Source organism: Alligator mississippiensis, chromosome 10 (assembly GCF_030867095.1).
Source record: "Alligator mississippiensis isolate rAllMis1 chromosome 10, rAllMis1, whole genome shotgun sequence".
Taxonomy (NCBI): domain Eukaryota; kingdom Metazoa; phylum Chordata; order Crocodylia; family Alligatoridae; genus Alligator; species Alligator mississippiensis.
In genome coordinates, this window is record NC_081833.1 from 14,555,755 (window position 1) to 14,574,862 (window position 19,108).

The window sequence follows — 19,108 nt, forward strand, 5'->3', positions numbered from 1 at the left end:
GTGGAGCACTGCTGGCCAGGAAGATGGAGCATCGAGAGCTGGGAAGGCTCCATCAGCCCTAAGAGTAGCCCCGAGCCACATATTGCACACCTTTACTTCAGGAAGCCAGCCACTGACATTGTCACCATCACTTCTGGAGACACATCCAGGATCACAGCCCCCGCAGGCAGCTGAGGTCAGCCTGGAAGGGACATGTCAGGCCTGTTCAAGTCCCCATCCCCCTATCTTGATGTCCATGAAGAAGATGGCTTTGCCCAGTCTCAGCCTTCCCCAAATCACGCTGGGTGCCCCTGTGTGTTCTGGTGAGGATGCTGGGAGGACGCACGCCCGGTACGTACACAGCTCCAAGGATAGACTGGGGCGCATTCATACTCAGCACAGAAGCTGCCACATGTGGTTTGGGAGAAAACCACCTCAAATAACCACTCTTGCCACTGGCCAAATGTATGCTACACGGGTCTGACTCCAAAGCCACAGAAAGCGACAGGAAGATACCACTGCTGCCAACTATCTGTGAATCAGGCCCTGAATCCACTGACCCCAAAGCCCTGCATAAGCCCTTCTCACATCCAGCCTCCAATGTTGACAAACCTCCCACTGGAAGCCCATCCAGATACAAAGGCTCGTTTGTTCTTGACATGTGATCCCAGTCAAGGCGGCAGCCTGGACACATCTCCTTTATTGTGCCGGAGGTACACCAGCGCTACACAGAGCTTTGGGCTCAATGGCTCCTTTCTGAGACCCGGCTGGAGCTGAAGTACACACAGGCACAGATAGCGCAGGATCGCCACGTGCCTGCACCCTGCAAGATTTTGTAAGCAGTCTTGCATTGTGCTCAAACCTCCCATCCCCACACATAGGGTCATGACCTTCCCTCCCCAGTCTTCCCTGAGCCAAACTTCAGCTCACTTGTCCTCTCTAACCCGTCTGATACTTTTGTCCTCAGAGCCTAGTAAGTTTTGGTACAGCTGTGGGGTGGGAGAGAAAAGGGGCTGGGGATGCACTCAAAGTCTGTCAAACCCTGCTCTAGCCATACATCCACAGTCAGGCATAAGGCATCTCCCTCAAACCAGGGAGGCCTTTGTCTCACAGCTGCATCCACTCCGACTCAGAAGCGCGTCAAAGAAGCATAGACTAGTAAAGCCCAAAGGGCCCACCAGGTCATCTAGTCCAATCCCCTGCTCAAAGCAGGATCATCCCTAACTGAACCATCCCAGCCAAGTGTTTGTCTAACCCACTCTTAAAACCTTCCAAGGATGGAGCTTTTACCACTTTCCTCAGCAATGTGCATCAGTGCTTAACCACCTTCTCAGTTAAGAAGCGCTTCCTAATCTCCAATCTAAACTCTCCTTGTCCTGCCTCCTGAAGCCCCAGAGAATAGATCAAACAAGAGAAGAGCTTCCAGCTGAAGCCTAGGAAGGGCTAACTCCATCCCACTACTGCTGGATACGGGGGTGTTTATTTCCAAGAAGGAGAGTGAATGTCAGTCATGATGGGCAGAGATGAAACAGGAAAACCTCCTTCCTCTGCAGAGGCAACTCCCTTGGTACCTGCCTGACCAGCTATTGGGGACATTTCCTCCATTAAGAAATAGCAGAGCAGTTCTTTGGTTGCAAGGCTTTCAGAAAGCCCACAACAGGTCAGAACAGCTTTAACACCACAGATTCTGATTTGAAATCTCTGGGGTTACCTTGGGAATCTGTTTGCACACCTAACATGGTGCTATGGCACCCCAGCTGAGAATTGCTCTTTTAAAAGCAGTGTCCTGCCACGACTTGGTGCCTCTGGAGACTCCGGCCAGGAAGGGCTCAGCTCAGCTGCAGCTACTGGCACTGCTCAGATGGCTCCCAACATGCTCTTTTTATTAAAACGTGGGTTTTGTTTTTTAAACAACAGAGCTGTTTGCAAGTGGCAGCAGATAAATCCAACAGGCAGGGCGGGGCCTGGGCTCTGCTTTGACACCAGCCCACCAGTGAAATACAAGCTCCAACAGAGCCAAAGCAAAATCACAGCAGCTTCTATGGCCTGGACACCAAGAGAGGGGAGGAAGGACCCTTTGCCACACAGTGTACATAAAGGTTGGCTAGAGCTGGGTGTTTAGCATTTGATCAGCCTGTCCAAAAGTCCCCAGCTGAGCAGGGGAGCAGGCTGGTATTGAAACACATTAGCCTGCTGCCTGGCACTGAGATATAACACTCCAGACTGCTTTCCAGCTCCATCCCTCCCACACACTTAAGCAGCCCCATTGTCAGGCTGTGAAAGAGAAGCTGATCAACCTGGAGACCAGTTTGCAAAGGACTGTCCCTAGCCCCCAATCCCTACTATGCTCATTCCAAAGGTTTCCATGTTACGCACCTGTGAAGGAGGCCTAGAAACCTGGTGACAGTGTCTGGTGGCAATGGGAGAGGTGATACTGTAATCACCAGCACAGAGGGAATTGAGAACACATACACACACCTTTGGGAGAAGCAGAAATTACTATTTGCACCCAGTCTCAGGTGAGGAAAACTTTTAAATGCCAGAGTTCAAGGCTAAGGGACAGGCAGCATGTGTGCACTGGGAGCCAGGCCCCTCCAGACTGAGATGGCCAGCACTATTATCCTGGTCCCTAAGGCTGAGGGGCAAGCACCCTGCTGCATGTGGGAGATGCCCAGAACTTGGCAAGATGCTTCACATCATGTAGCACAAGCAAGCGGCACCTGAGCCTGCTGCAGGGAGCTGTGCACGCAGCCTGTGCCGGCCTCGCCTCAAAGAGCAGAGCCAGCAGTGACAGCACATCCAGGCACCGACCCACCTCAGAGCAGGACGCAGCTGAAGTCACTCCCAGTCTGAAGTCATTTCCTTTCCCCAGCTGCTCCTACACCCTGCTCCAGACTAATGAGAAATGGAAAGAAAACCCAGACCCACAGAGCACATGCCCCACAAAATGCTCAATGCTTCATTAATCCCAGCCACCCCTAGGCCAGAACTCCCCATCTGAATGGGATGATAAATTGCCCTTCATGAATAGCAGAGCGAGACTTGGGAGGGAAAGGGGCTTGGAGCAGTGCGGGCCCCACAGGCCCTTCTCACCTGGGCTCTTCAGACACCACTGCACGCAGGCTGAACAACCAACTTTGGGGCAGCAGTGATGCAAACCCCAGTCCCAGGCATGCTGATGAGGCAGACTGGCCCCATGGCCCTGGCCTTTATGCCCAGCAGGCCGTGAAAGCTCCACACAGGGTGCATCTACACATGCACTTTACTGAAGTTGCCTGATTAGGTCTGCAGTACAGCATCGCCATCTACATGTGCGGTGTTATTAGGCTGCAATTTAAATTAACTCCGCTGTTGAACAGTAGTGCCAGACACAAGTACTTTTCTATTGCAGAGTAGTTACGTGCGCTCAAACGCACGTGTAGACAGTGACAAGGCTGGCTGGGGCACATGCCCAAGCCAGCCCCTCTGCAGCATGTTGAGCCACAGTAAAGCAGCTCCAAGCTGGCAGGCTGAGCCCCCAGGCCCTCTGCCAGCCAGGACTGCGCCGCCCTGGCTCAATGTGCTGCGGTCCCAGACACAAGTGAAGATGCTGTACCCAGGAGCAATAAACTCCTGCGTGAACTGTGCTGGAATTTACTCAGCTGGGCTAATTGCACATGTAGATGCACCCACAGTGTTGCTAGTGGCCGTGCTGGAGACAAAAGCCCTCTCTCCCTGCCGCTTGCACTAACTTGCCTTGATGCAACTCCCCATCCCAGCAGAGCTAATGCTCCATTATTGAGATTTCAGTCCTCTCTGTTGCTCTAACAAAGCAGGTCCTGGGATTATGCTCCACTGCAGTCTTCAGATATGATTGCTCCCCATGCAGATACCTCCAACCACTTCCACACCAGACAGGAGCTGGTAGCACAGTCTGCATGATGTCGGCGATACGCGAGCAACCAGCCCATACGGAACTCCCTACAATTGTGCTTGCCCTGTTCCCAGGACCCATTCAAAGCTCACTGTGATAAGCCCAGACAAGCTGCAGCCTCACCAGTGGCATTCAACCGTGCCCCCTGCTCAGCCAGGTCTCAACAGGAGAACGCAGTTCAGCCCACCAGCCCATTCAAGCCCAAGCTCCCTGAGGAAGCAGCTACAGCTGACACAATGGTGGACTGGCAGACCAGGACCTTGTTCAGGATACACTGGTCATGGCAAAATAAGACTCTTGCTAAGCTGCCCATAGGGTCAAACAGGCTACAGTAATGACCAAAAAGCATTAGAGGCTGATGGCTCACTGTTGTTATCACGAGCACTGTGATCCCCGTGAGGGTCCCAGGGACAGGACTACAGCCTGCAATGCTGCAAAGGGTAAAAGCCTCTCTGTGCCAAGCCTACCTGACTGCTTTGCCACTAAAAGCAATCCCACAGAGAACAGGCACTTGGAAACCTTGGTGATAGGCGCCTAGCCAAGGGAAGCCCCTAGAGTAGAACCATGACATGTCCCCATGCCCTCACAATGCAGACACATGGATGAGATGCTCTGCCCAAAATGTGTCGCAGCATTAGAATACAGGGCCTCCCCTGGCATGCAGCCCTGGGCTCATTCCTTCAGCCCACGCAGCTTCTGAAGCACCAAGATTAGTTGTGGGCGGATTGAAAAGACCCTGCGCCCTGCTGCTGCTTCTCTGCAAGAGCAATTTGTTTCCCATCTGCATGGCAGCGATTAGTCCCAGGGGCTGGATGTATGATAGTGTAGGATATTTCTCTGCCAGAGTAGGAATAAGCATAGTATTTAAGGATGTATTTATCACAATATGCATCACATCCTCACATACACTGAAGAGCACAACTAGGAGATTACAGACGCACAGGCCTAGGGCTAGAGCCAAGGGCTGGGAGCCACTTACACTCACTTTTTTAACCTGATGCCCATATTGATTTGGAAAGCTTCTGCCACTGAGTGCTCAATCAGAGCCACGGGGACTAGCATCTCAAAAGGGATGAGTACCCTCAAATAAGCAGGGGAGGCTCAGGTTAGACTCATAAAAAGGTTAATGTCCCATGCCACAGTTGCATCTCCTATGAGACGACTGCAATAATAAAAATAAATTCACCACAAATGCATGCAACCGGGAGGGTTAATTTAGCAAAGGCTGTAAACATAGGAAGCCTGGCATAGAAAATGCTGTATCAAACCAAACTGTTCTGTTCTGCTCCAGTCTCTGTAGCTTGACAGGTCTGAGAAACCAGCAATGGAGAACAAGTTCTGACCCAGGAGACTCTTTTCCTACAGAAACCACAGGACCCCTTTTTGCTTGAAGCAGAAAGATGACCAGACCCTAGATTCATGGGACCTTCCCCCTGTACATTTCTCAGCAGTTCTCCTTTGCACAGAATTCAGCAGCCACTCCGTCCTAGGCAGCATGAAACAAAGGACAGGCCCACACCACTTGCATATGGAGACATTGCTTATGTTCTTTCTTAGAAACATACAGAAGCCTTGTGGCCTACAGAAATGTAACAAGAATCGACCATTCTGTATTATAGGAAGACATGGTAAAGACACAGCACCCCATATTATCCAACGGCAAAGGCAGCAAGGCCCAATCAGTGATGTTGGCTACGTTTTCTGCAGTATTGGGAGGACCTCGGAGAGGGGCTGTGAACCCATGAATGTTCTAAAAGTAACAGAAAAACTCCCTGCAACTCTCTGCCCAGGCTAAAAGGGGCTTGCTTTATGCAAAATAACTGCAAAGCTATGAAGCTACTAGTTCCCTGTCTGACAGCAGTAGGGGCGAGGGGTATGCTATGCTTCCTTCCCAGCACGGGTCAGATTTGACTACTACCCTTATAACAGAGCCTATTTCACCATTTACCCAGATGCCTAGGAGCTGAAAGGTGCATTACAGAAATGCAGGGGAAGCCATGCTGCAAACATCCCCCTCACTGGTACACAGAGCTGCCAAGCCCAAAAGCAGCCGACTTCCCTGCCAAGCATTAAACTTAGCATTTCATTCATACTTCCAGTTCCTTTTGGGTGAGGAACAAGATACACCCACTGTCTGGTTGTCCCTGTCACCAAGGGGGAGGAAGGATGCTGCAGACAGAGGCGCTTGTGCTCAGTTCAGATTCTGCTGGGAGTTCTGATGGCCCCAAGACACTATGTAATGGGATACAGGAGCAGTCAGCAAAGGCTCAAATCCAAAGGCTCAAATGCAGCTGGTGTCAGCAGCAAGCAAAGAGCATTGCCAACTGAGAGCTGGTTTTTAGCGCAGTCTGTGCTGCAGTAGCTCCAAGGGATACATTATACACCAAGGTCCCACTGGGGTCAGTACAGTACAAGCATCAGATGCAGGTATAACCCCTGGTCCAAGGAGCTTACAGTCTCTGTATAAGACAGGGGGCTACAGGCAAACACAAAGTGGGATGTAGCTCCACCATCCTGTTCTGTCTAACTGCCCAGTCACCACTGAGCCTTTGCAGGCCTCACAGGAGAGTTTTATGGAGGGACATGGAGGACAAAGAGGTATTAGTGGGGAGTCTCACAAGTTGCTCCTTCCACACCAAAGGACCTATGTGGAAGGAAGTGCAAACATGTCTGTTTGGGAGGCAACTGGAAACCACCATCATCCCCAAGCCCCAAGTACAGAGGAGCCATCATTGCTGACATCTCTGTCAGTGCAGGGGCTCTCAGCAGAGGCGAGGTGTGTACGAAAAGTCTGGTCTCCAAAGATAGTCCATCCAGCTCAGGGTAACAGCAACTGATGCTTGGTGAGAATGTGGGGAGCCCTCCCAACCCAGCACCTTCCACACCACTGTGCTCACAGATAAGCTTTCAATGTCAAGGGCTGAATTGTATCCTTGGAGCTGCCCTGTGTCTCTGGTTCAACCCAGCTGAGTGCATTCTCCCCCTCCTTCCAAGAGGCACAGCAGGGCTGGAGCTGGCTCCTGGATGATGCTTGCTCACATGTGCTGGCTCCAAAGCAGAAACTTCCTCTGGAAACATTAGCAAGCCTAGAAAAATGGTTCCTGCAAACAGTCTAATGGAGACAGGTGAAATAAATGAGCTTCCCTCCTCCAGCTGAAGGATAGTCCCAGGAGAGCAGGGGCCTTGTGAAGGCAGGTCACAGATTTACGACTCTTATTGACTTTAGCAACCTTGGGATGAAAAGGCCATTCAAAGCCCCTCTGAACCTGCCTCCCACACAATTTTCCTAGCTCAAGCTTTCATCCTCCTACTACTTTCTTAGATCCTGCCCTGCCTAATTCACGGCCCACAGCAGAGCAAAGCCAGCCGCGGTCCTGGCACCAGGTAGACAAACTTGTTAGTGGAGGCTGATCCATGGCACAGGACTGAAGTTTTGCATTGGAGCATTTCCAATTAGCAAGGCAGCAGATAAATTATTCAGGGAGGAGGTGGGGTCTGAGATGGGGAACGTACATTAGTCACTAGAGGCCAGATTTGGAAAGGTTTGTAGGGGTGTAACTCACAGACTTAGAAGCCCAATTACCTTTCAAAATCTAGCACTAAAGCAATACTGCACAAGGAGCCTGTATTAGTGCCAACCCAATAGCCACTCTGAAGTGGGCATTTCCAGATACACTGAATTTTAGCAGGCTGCCTTTAATCTCCAAATCATCAGACAGGACCAAACTGACATGCTGGGGCACTAGGAAGGTTACCAAACTCCTTATTTCTCTCAAATGTCACTTAGGCTGTAAGCTCTTTGCAATGGCCACCATCTTTATTCTCAGGCACCATCTTTACGCTCTGTTTGTTCAGTGCCCAGGACAGTGGTGTCCTCCAGGACCAGGGTTCCCAAATGTAAATAAAGGCAGAATACCACTATAATGCCCTGAGGGCTCCAGGGTGTCTATCTTTAACAATATGAACAGCAGCATGGTTCTTATGTTCTCAGCATAAAATGCAGAGGATTCAAGACCCAGGCTGGTAACTTTGGTAAATGCCACCATTCCAATATGTTAAAAAAAAATGGAATTTATGATCCAAAGTCAGACCGAGGTGACAAAGAGCACCAGCTTGAGGCAGTAATAACCGGCCATCCTACCACAAACAGAGGAGCAGTGCATGGCAAGGGAGAATGGTCAGATTTATGATAATATCTGTTCCCTGCTATCTGTATGACATCAATCTTTTTGCTATTTCAACCTTTATTTCCATTGAATTTAAAGCCAACCCAATCAGAGAGTCCCTGAACTAATCTCCATTTACTCTGTGGTAAAATGATCAACCACGGTGATGATACAGTCCTGCTTCAGAAGAATTGTTAATTGTGACTCCCCATACTTGCACATTCCTTTTTACATTGCTCTTGCATTCACAGTCTCTTTTGGATCAGATCCGAAATAACAATCAGAAGTCGCAAAAGATGCAAAGCATTTGATGCAAAGAGGCCTGTATTGGGACAAGGAAGTTCATGGCCGTGCCACCGCTGAAATGATTTGCAAGGGATTTTTTGGAAGTCAAAAGAAGTTAAACCAGGCTACAAAAGGATATTAGACCTGACAAGATGTCACTGGACTGGAAATGCTCTGACAGTTCGAAGCACAATGCACAGCACTTGGAAAGAAATTTGGATTCAGTGTAGTGGAAACATGCATTCACTAGCTTGTTCTTTCCAAAAAGATGACCCATACGAAATGGAAGTGACGACACAGGGTTGAAAGGACAGGCCTGCGGGACACCCATACAAGAAGGATAATTGAGAACAAGCACCACACAAGAACCAGAGAGTTCAAGTGGCAGCTACAACAGGACACCCGTACAAGAGGTTAAGAGGCCACCACTACAACAACTTCTGAATAACTGGGTACAAAAGCAGATTAAATGCCTATGAATGTCTGTGATACACAGGAAAAGTCAAACACTTGTAAAGAAAACTCTGGCTGATATTTCCAAGCAAATCTCAGGGCTGGGTGGGAGACAGGATGGGCAACAAACAGGGCTTGGGGTTTGCCCTTGGGTATTTAGCACTTACTGGAAAAGATGGAAATCACTTTCTTTCACTGGAATTACAGCAGTCCCAATAGGACCCATCATCACAGATGCTGAACATGCACACAGACATCCCCTACTCCGAAGAGATGACAGGCTTCAAGGACACCCCCTCCCACACACACATACATGGGGGTGGGAGAGGAAACAGGCTCAGATGGGGGAAGCAATCTGGGCAGAGTCACCCAGCAGAGCACCCATGTCGTTGGCTACCAGCCCACGTGCTGCCCTGGGCTGAAATCCTTTCTATATCTGGATGTCTTTTCAAGGCAGAAAAGTTCTTCTAAAAAAGCAATTCCCTGCTATTTTCTATTTTGCCCCCTCTCCTGGCAACCCTGCCAGAGAGCTGGCAACTTCCCACTCAGTTACACCTGAAACAACCCTTCTTCACAGACACAAACCTTGCAGCCAGGGAAGGTTTTTTAATAAGGAGTTCTTACCAAGAATATCAGCTCTGATCCTGAACCAGAGACCAGGGGCGCTGCCGTACGATGCACTCTGTTACCGCGCAGGGACCAAGCAAATTTTACAGCCTAGCACGGGGAGAGACAGGGAGTGTTTATTTCATCTGATTTGTGACACTGATGTTACTGTAAAGCCAGGGTCAGTCCTCCTTGATATCAACTTACACTGCTCCGTTATTGTAGTGCTGGTGGGTAAAGACAGGGCTGTTGGGGGGGGTTGTTTTTTATGGGCGGGGAGAGGGAGAGAAATGATTTGTTTTGAAGGGAAGACACTGAGATCCCAGAGGAGCTGAGTTCAGAGCTGTGAACACGTTTAGATAACTACATATTCCCAGGAGCCACAGCCTCAACCCCCCCCAGACACAACACAGTCCTTCACCCACATACTGTACTTCTTCCACCTAAAAAGCTGGAAGCAGAGGTTCAAAAGGGCATTAACCTTTCTCTGACAGCAGACTTAGAAACAGGGAAGATAGGCATCCTGGCCAAAATGTTCTCCTCATCAGCAATGCATAAAGCCCTCGTGCTCAACTCTAACCCAGAGGCAGGCTGAGTGCAGGGGATAAAGGTTTGTGAAGGGCTCCAATAGGGAAAGTCCCACGTTTAAAATATAGCTGAAAAGTCGCAGGTACTTTGCAAAGCATAAATAAAGCTACTGTGGTTAAGCTGCTGGCCGGCAAGGCTCACAGTACTGCCAGGCCAGGGGTTGCATTCTCTGCTGACACGATATCGGCTCCATACACCTTCCGCACCCCAGGCGCTGCCTCCAACCTACCCGCTCTTGTTTACTGAGAAAACAATCCTGTTATTGACGGACATCTGGCCAGGCCCAGTGACCACGGGGGACCGGAGAGATGCTCAGATGCCATTAGCAATTCAAACGAGGCAGCAAAACGCCTGGCACTGGCCGGAGCTGATGAGCAGCTGCCCAAGGCAGGCCCCACTGTCACGAACAGGAAGGCTTTTCACAAGTGCAAATAAGGAGCTGCTAAAAATAATACCCTCACACAGCAATTAGATGGCAGGCTGCCTTCCTGTCCCAGTGCCAGTGAGAGCAGAGCATGATGGAGGGGCCCTGAGGAAGAAAAACATGGGGACCCTTTCCCAGGACAATGTGTCTACTGAGAAAGTAGAAAATGGGAAGTCCCACCCATGAGCCTGGGTAGCAAACCAACAGAGCATCTACTAGAAAGAAAGGATGCTCCAGTGACTGGAGACTAACCTGGGACTTGAGAGAGAAGGCTGCAATTCCCTGGTCATGTCATATGGTCTCTCTGTACCTCAATTTCCCCATCTGTAAAATGGGGAAGCTCATGGGATGCTGTGAGTTTAAGTGCATTAAAACTGAGAGGTGCTTTGATGAGAGAAAGGCTAGATAAGGAGATTATGCATGTCTGCTGTAGAACGTATCTAAAATAAATCATTATCAAAGGCTGCGGGCTTTCGCTTTCCCTCCAGACCATGCTGGCTGGGTTCTAGCATCAGCCAGTCCCTCCAACAACTCATTGCTGTCACTCTGCTCTCAACTTCCTCCAATTTGTTGAATTTGTCTTGACATAAACATTCCCAGGAACCAGCAGGGTCTTGTAGGGGGGCTTTGGGCAAGAGAAAGCCCCTGATCTCTGCAAAGGGGCATGCAAGGGTGCAGACACATGCATGTAACAGGTAGAACTCAAGGCACTTTGGCCCCAAGAGTGCAGCCCTCCCCACACTGGAGATGACAGTAACAGAGAATGTTCCTTATCCTTCCTATGCACAGCCCCTGCAAGCAAACACAACCCACAAATACACTTGCAGCACACCGTGCTGCCTGCCCCTATTTATTTTTAAGCCACGTACTTGAGGTAGTGCAGCCTTGAAATAACAGTAACTCATGACTAGCCAGGTACGCGTATCTGGGGACTCTATTCTCCGCTACTGACCTTGAGGCATATTTCATGCAGCCTCAGACACTGAGCATCCTCTTCAAGGAAACAAACAATCTCCTTGCAAACAAGAGGCAGTTCAAAGCCTCCCATGTAAAGAGAACATGCTGCAGTAAAGAGGCATTTTCCTATGCTTCAAGGCTAGCCATGCTGCAGACACATGCAGAACTTGACTGGGTGGTTATACTAAGTAAGACATCCCTTGTCAACACACTCTTATCATCTTTTCTAGGAGTGCTGCTCAAATTGCCTCTTGTATTTGATCTGCGAGTATGGAATGATTATCCTCAGTGGTTTTCTTGTACACTCCCAGCTAATCCAAACACCAGGCCCCTTACAGCAACACAGTACAAGACCGTGCCAGTTAAGTCTCCTGCCCCAAGATGCAGGGTTTCTTCTTCTCAAAGGGTTACAGAGAAACCCGAGTTCCTTGGCTAGTGTACACATGCTGGCCACAGGAGAAAGCTGTGTAGCCAACAGAATAGGGCATCCCTGCTGTTCATGGGATCATAGAGTAGAAGGCTTTGAAAGTGCCACAGGTCATCTAGTTTAGGGCCCTGCTCAAGGCAGGACCATCCCTGACTAAACCATCCCAGCCAAGTGTCAGCATAACCGGCTCTCAAAAGTCTCCAAGAATGGATGTTCCACCTCTCTAGCAGTCTATTCCAATGCTTAACCACCCTGATAATGAGAAAGTTCATCTTAATCTCCAATTTAAATTTCCCTTGCTGCAATTTAAAACCATTGCTCCCAGTCCTAGCCTATCATCTATGGCTGCAGAGGACATCTCCACCACCATATACAAGTCCTTCAGATTCACATACTGCAGTTGGAAGTACAGAAGCAAAATGATGAGCTAGGCAGAGTGGACTGACGTGGCTGAGGAACACGCTTGGCTGAGTAGTATCTACAGGAGAAATGACGACTTACCTACAGAAAACATGCAAATATTAAGGATAGAACAGAATTATCCAGGCTCAAGTTCAGCAAACCACTGAGCAGGTAACTTGAATTGAGGCCTCAGCATGGTACAAGGGGGTACAGCTAAGGACAACAAGAGGATGGCAATCAAGTGACAGCCGTGAGCACATTCCCAGGGAAGCGGTCGATGCACCGGATATTTAAAACTAGACAGGGCACAGAAGGGAAACATTCTGCCATGCATAGACCCTCTCTCCCGTATATTTCTATATATTTAAAAAGGCAACAAACAGCACCTAACCAAGATGATGTCTGACAACAAGGAATCCCCAGAAGACACTGAACTACCAGCTCCTCTTCTCTCTGGACCACACTTCCTCAGCGTGGCAGCCCCTTCATTCAAACTAAAAAAAAACAACTTATGACCTCCTTGCGTGTACTGTAAGAGGAAAAGTAAATAATGTGGCAGTGCTAACAGCACCACTTATGTGCACGTTAAGAAGCTGACACAGACTACTTAACCTGGAAAATCAAGGGAATGTGAGGATGAGAGAAAGAGAGAAAGACACACTTTCTACTCTTCAGACTGCAATAAGATCTTCAACGCCTTTTACAATCCCTGGAATGCTGCAATCCACTGGCTGAGCAACGCTGCTCTCCACCATCTGCACACCTAAAACAGGGCTTGATCCTCCCTCATTGACTTCAGCAGGGGGAGAAGCAGTCCCTCAGTGAGCTCAATAGCACCTCCAGCTCTGGTTAATGTTTCTGTAATTCTCCTGCACTAGCATCTGCAAGACCCAGGGATGTGCCCCAAAAGCCACCCAGCAGGCATCCTACAGACGCCCAAGGGGCCAAGAAGCCTGCAAAAACTGAGAGGAGAAAATCCATAGGCAGGAAAATCTTACTTCTCCTTTTTATAAGCTGTAAAATGCTGGGCTGTGTTTATACAAGGCAGTAGGCGCCTGGAGGGGTTCAGCCCCTCCTCTGCCCTTGCTGCCAGCTGTTTCAGCCATCCTACGATAAATAATTGACAAGCTGTAACAAGAACATCAGTGACACACAGGTTCTGTGCCCAGGTTTCTAGCACTTCTGACCGGCAGCCTGTACTCTGACCTCATTATACCACCTTTTCTCCAGAAGCCAAAGCAGAGTCAGATGCTGTGGCAGTACATCCTGCCTGCGCTAGACCTCCTTGGCCCAGTGCAGACCATCTGTCCATGGTTGGGGGCTCCAGCAGTAGGACTGTTTGGACAGATGCGTGACAGAAGGAGATGCAGCTGGGGGCTGAAATTCTTCACCCACTGTAGCCCCACCCAGCTCCCAACACTGCCACGCTAAGCAGGGAGATGTTATCTGCTTTGGAGGGCTCTGCTGTGAGCCGCCTTTTTAGGCTGGCCAAAGAAAATCAACAGAACACACACGGCAGTTTACAGAGAGGTGAAAGGCAAAAAACTTCCACTCCTATGCTACTTCCAGCCAAGATCCACCGTGACAACCGAAAAACAAGCAGAGGTGTGCTGCTCTGACAGTATATCTAGTGCTTACCTCTGGGTTCAGCAATTCATTCACTCTGCTTTTCCAGCAACCTGTTCCTGATAGCCAGCCTGTGGGGCCAAGTTCAAGAATTCGGAGGTCGAACCAGGTGTCAGTGGATCGGGAGTCATAATGAGGCTTGCCTTACCTCAAGGACAGGCAACCAACATGCAGCTGAAAGTCTCTGCAGCTTGGGCAAAAGAAGCCATTCACCAAGTGGCAAAGGTAACTCCACCTTCAGCAGCCCCAACATGTGACATACAGGTGATGAATAAAAAGCCAGTATTGCCAACCCCAAGTGGTTGAAAAGGCATGAACCAGGCCCCATGGAAACATGAGGCTGGGTTTAATCATGAGAGGTTGCTATTTTATTTCTTTTTTTTTGGCAGGGGGGTTAATGAATTTCGGGGGTTATCTCTGGTTTCTGCACCTTTCAGCTTTACTTGGGTCATGTTTTCAAGCATTTCCCCCCAGTTTAGAGGTTAAGAAACATTTGATTTTAAATGAAAGCAGAAAGTTTTGCAAAAAATTAAATTAAAAAAATTGTATGACTCCAAAAGCTGGAGCTTTAGGGAAAAGCATCAAATATCAATGAGATGGAACAACTGGCAAACATGCACAGATTTCAGTTCTGCTCCCACCAGCTGCTCCTCTTGGGTATCAGCGTGACTCGGCACAGGCACAAAGATCTGCCCCATTTAGTTTTATCCCCGGTTTTGCAGATAAGAACACTGGCTTGCCGAACATCACGAAGGTGTAAGTGAAAACATTGTGATATTTGGCGTTTCTTAAAGTCTTTGCTTCAGCGCTCACGTGATGATGTGACAATTTCAGCTTTCCTTCAACAAACAAAAGAAAGCTTCTAGCCCTTCTGGCTGCAGAGAAAAAGCTTGAAAATACGAAAACCTACAGGCTCAGAAACAGCTGCCAATGAAAAAACCCAAAATGAACTTATTTCTTCCTAAATATCATGATTAGCAAGCCAATTTCAGTCCCCCAGAACTTGTAACTCGGCATTTTTAACTGTTTGGGAATCACGCATCCGATTCAGGAGTTTCCAGTGGCCGGACTAGTTTTCAAATTACATATTGCTGCACAGACACCATCTCCTGCCCAGCATCTTCCATACACGCATTACTTCACAAACGCATTTTTAATGATTTATACAGAAGAATTTCCAGAACTTGCCCCAACTCCATGGAAATGGAGACGGTTGACAGAGCTGGCTGAGAAAGCACACACACTGCAGTTTAAAATCCATAAGAGAACTGGATCCACCAGTCCACGTTCGTTCTCACACCCAAAAAACACTCAGCAACTTCACGCTGTCAAAAACAAGAAGAGAAGTTGCAAGCCCATGCTCTAATCCCCTGCACTGAAAAACATACTGCCCCGCTCCATTTACCTTGAACACCACTTCAAAGAGCACAAGGCTACACAGCACCCTTGAGTCAGCATGAACCAACCTCCAGGGACATAACAGTGTCCCACCCCAAAAAACTCACACAGACTTAGCGCACCACGAGACTCCAGTCTAACGAGATGCTCAGTAGTTTCACCTGTACTCCACCCACAGGAAGGCCTCAGGCTTTGGCAGAGTTTCCATCAGGTGCACTTGCCTGCTTGGCTCATACCACATTCTTCCATCAAATTGCTCATTTTTCAGTCCAAGTGTTTTAAGTCAGGGTGTTTAGACCAGAGACACTGCATCCTGCACAGGGGACAACACCATGTCACCGCCTCAACCTCATCTGCTTCACAATGAGAAGGCAATGGGGTAAGGTACACAGCAATGGTTCTCAATCTTCTTAGACTCAAGGCATCCAGAGACAGGCTCAAGGCACCCTTCAGAAAATGCAGGTTCTTAGTTTTCACTCATTGTTTGACTACAGAAAAATAATAAAAACATTCTTCTGTTGTAAAGGAGTAGGGTTGGCAAGCCGATCAATTAACTGCTAAAATATTGTCAAATGCAGTTAACTGACTGCATATTTTTGGACCAGTCAATTTTACAAAAAAACCCTACTTTTTTGTAGTTTTCTTGACAGAAATGATTTTTTATTGCTTTTTGATGCATTTCTTAATGGAAAATTTGTGCTTTTTCTATATACTATTGGCAATTTTTCACAATTTTTTACCAGTATTTGACTGGTCTATTGACCGAACTTTATTTGAGCAGTCAAATACCCAACCTTACAGAGAAAAACCTCCATTGAGAATCACTGGAATAGAGACTAAGATACATCTAAGGTACACCATCTGGGCCACCCTTAGCCCACAACATCCACATCGGCTAAATACAGACATGCAAAAAGGTAGACTCAATCTAAGTCGCATGGTTTTCTCTAACTGGGGTAGTTTATATCGGTAGCTAAAAGAACAAACATTTGCCCTTTGGGAGAGGAGGGCAAATCCTAGACTGGGTTCCACCTTTTTTTAAAATCAGTCTCTGTGCGCCAGACTTGTGTTCTTTTATGGGTATAAACCGGTTTCCGATCACTTATACTGGTAAAAATGTAATGTCTGTACCTGGCCTTAATGTGCAAGTCAAAAACTCAAGCTCACCCACATATATTCTCCAAAGCTTCACACTACAAGATTAAGCCTTCCCTAACCTGCCTCCCCCAATTCCATGTTCTAAACCCACCCCACAAGCGCAGGAAGCCGACCACCAGCCATCCCATCACTCCTGCTCCTGACCTTTGGTGCTTTTGCACCTCACCTCCTATCTCTAGGGCTTGCAATCAGGCTCTACTGCTTGTAATCAGAGCCAGGCACAGTAAGAAAAACAGACAGAGGACATATTAATTGCTAGAAGGGCTCTACTCAAGGACCAAGTAACAGAAAAGGAGGACCCTTTCTAGGAATCAGCCTGCCCACCACTTGTCTCTCCACGTGCTTGGCATGCGGTCACTGCAAGGTAATACAGACACTGGAGGGACGGATCAGATAGCACAGGCTACCTGAGGGTTGAGCATCATTGGTGGTGTAGATGCACCATAGGTGATCTGGTCTGTGAAAAACTGCTATGCAGAGATAGGAGCTGAATGGAAGCCTCTTGATCCCTGTCTAGTATCTTAATCCACCATCTCTTCCTCCTGAATGGCAGAGTCCCCTGTCTTCAGTCATGCACAATTAGGTTCAAATTTAGTAGTTAGCTGAACATTTCCTGGAAAGCACCTATATCTCTTCAAAGACAGACAAGCGGTCTACCATTTCTTATTTGCAGTTTGGTAGCACTTGGGCCGCAGCCACGGACCCCGCGGGGTTCCACGACGCTAGGTGCTGTACAAACCTCAACTACTCCCTGGATTCCTATTGCATGGGAACATGATTTTAAACTAAATGAGGTATACTCTCCAAATGGTTTGATTTCTTGGGGATAAACAATATTGGCTGTGTGGTCTTTGCAACTACAGGCCATTGACATTAAGGCAACACTGGTTTGAACTTTCTACCGAATGCTACCATGTATATAAGAAAGATGGACCACGTATATACTGTGACCTGTTTTTATGGTCTCGGTACAGATAATATTTTGTACGTACGTGTAAGTGGCTAACCCCTAGGCTACATTTGTGGGGCTGATTCAGTGGCACAAGGGTGCAGCCTTGCCACACACTTATTGGTATTTGCTGTCATTTTCGAGCCACCTTGGACAGGGCAGCCCTAAAAGGGAAAACCTGCTCTCCAGGAATTTCACCTTCTTAAATAAGGATATTAACAGACTGCTACGTTTTGAGCTATTTACTCTCATTTCAGCAGACTGCTTTGTATGCACAGCTTGGTCTCACTCCACCACTCATGAGTAATGTGGCTGGCACAAGCTCTTAATTCACCGTCCCCTTCCATGCCGGCTCCATGCAACACGCAGACGTACATGGGAGTATCCACAGACTGACGCGGATGGAGCTTTTCTGCCCCTGGGGAAAAGCCGCTCTCCCCTGCGGAGGGGCGCGCTACATTACGAGACGCGTGTTTCTCCTCCCTTTGCCCATCCTCTCCTGACAGACCGTGACTGCTGGGGACAGGCTAACCCGCTCTGCAATAATACAGCGCAGCAGACACTCCCCTAAGATAACATCAGGCAACGCCAACCCCTGCCTGGCTGCTTCGGGGGCAGATGAGACAAATATTCCCCCTGGAGGTTTAATCCACGCAAGAAGCCACAGCTCTGGTCCAAGCTCGGCCTCCCCCGGGCTTTTGCGGCGCGGGTGTTTCGGGGGCCCCGGAACAAGCTCTGAAATGCAAGGGCGCCAGCAATGGGCCTCGCAACCGCATCCCCCCGAGCCTCCGCCCCTCCCGGCGCCGCGGGGAGCTCGGGGAAGGCAGGAGGCGGCTCTCGGTGCAGGCTGCGGACGGCGCCGCCGCTGCCATCTGCCCGCGGCCCCGCCATGAGCCGGGCAGCGCCCGCCAGACAAAGCCCCGCGCAGCCGCGGGCGGCGCCGCACCTACCTGCTTCTCCTCTGCGGGGCAGCGGGTCCGGGCGGCGGAGCGACGCGCATCGCGGGGCCGGCGGGAGAGGGGGAAAGAGAGAGCAGCCGTGAGCAAGGAGCGATGCGATCGCCCCCTTTCCCTTCCCTCCCCTCCCCTCCCCGGCCCCGCCGCTCACCTGGGTTGCCCAGCTTGCTCTTGTAGCGCAGGCCCGTGCTCATGCTGCTGCTGCCGCTGCCGCCGGCTGCCGCGGAGCTGGGCTGCGCTGGGGGCGCGGCGCTGACAATGGAGCGCTCCGCCCGCCGCCACTGTACCGCCCGCCTGGCCCCGGCGCCGCCCCCGAGCCGCTGCAGCCCGCCCGCCCGCCCGCCCCGGCACTGCGCGGGGCGTCCGGGGGCGGCGCTGCCCGAGCGGGGGGACACACACCCACACGACCCGCACCTCGTCTGGTGTACAACACACACTACCTCTGTCTGCACCTACTGTACACATGCACACACACACACACACACACTTCATCTGATGTACGTATGCTGCATGTGCGCGCGCGTGTGTGTACATATACATGCAGATGAAGCTCATTTAATCTCATGCAAACACACACAGCTCACCTCATGATGCATGCGCACGCACACACACACACACACACACGTGACTGGTGCCTCCTGAATCTGGGGGCGCCCGCAGAAGCCACCGATAGCAGCGGTCCTACCCACAGCATCAGTCAGCAAGGGGGGGCACCTACACCCCTGCCAGTCACCTATGCGCGCGCGCGCGCACACACACACACAGTTCACGTCATCTGATGCACACACACACACACACACACACACACACAGCTTCCTTCA

General features: G+C 49.7%; 1 protein-coding gene across 1 annotated transcript in view; it reads right to left on the bottom strand.

Annotated features, from left to right (window-relative positions):
• Positions 1-18,379, bottom strand: part of SEPTIN5 (septin 5) — a 58,153-nt gene extending 39,774 nt beyond the window's left edge. The window contains exon 1 of the mRNA XM_059713475.1: positions 18,282-18,379. The gene's annotated coding sequence lies outside the window, so the exon portion shown is untranslated. The remainder of the gene's footprint in view (positions 1-18,281) is intronic.
• Positions 18,380-19,108: the final 729 nt, after the last annotated feature.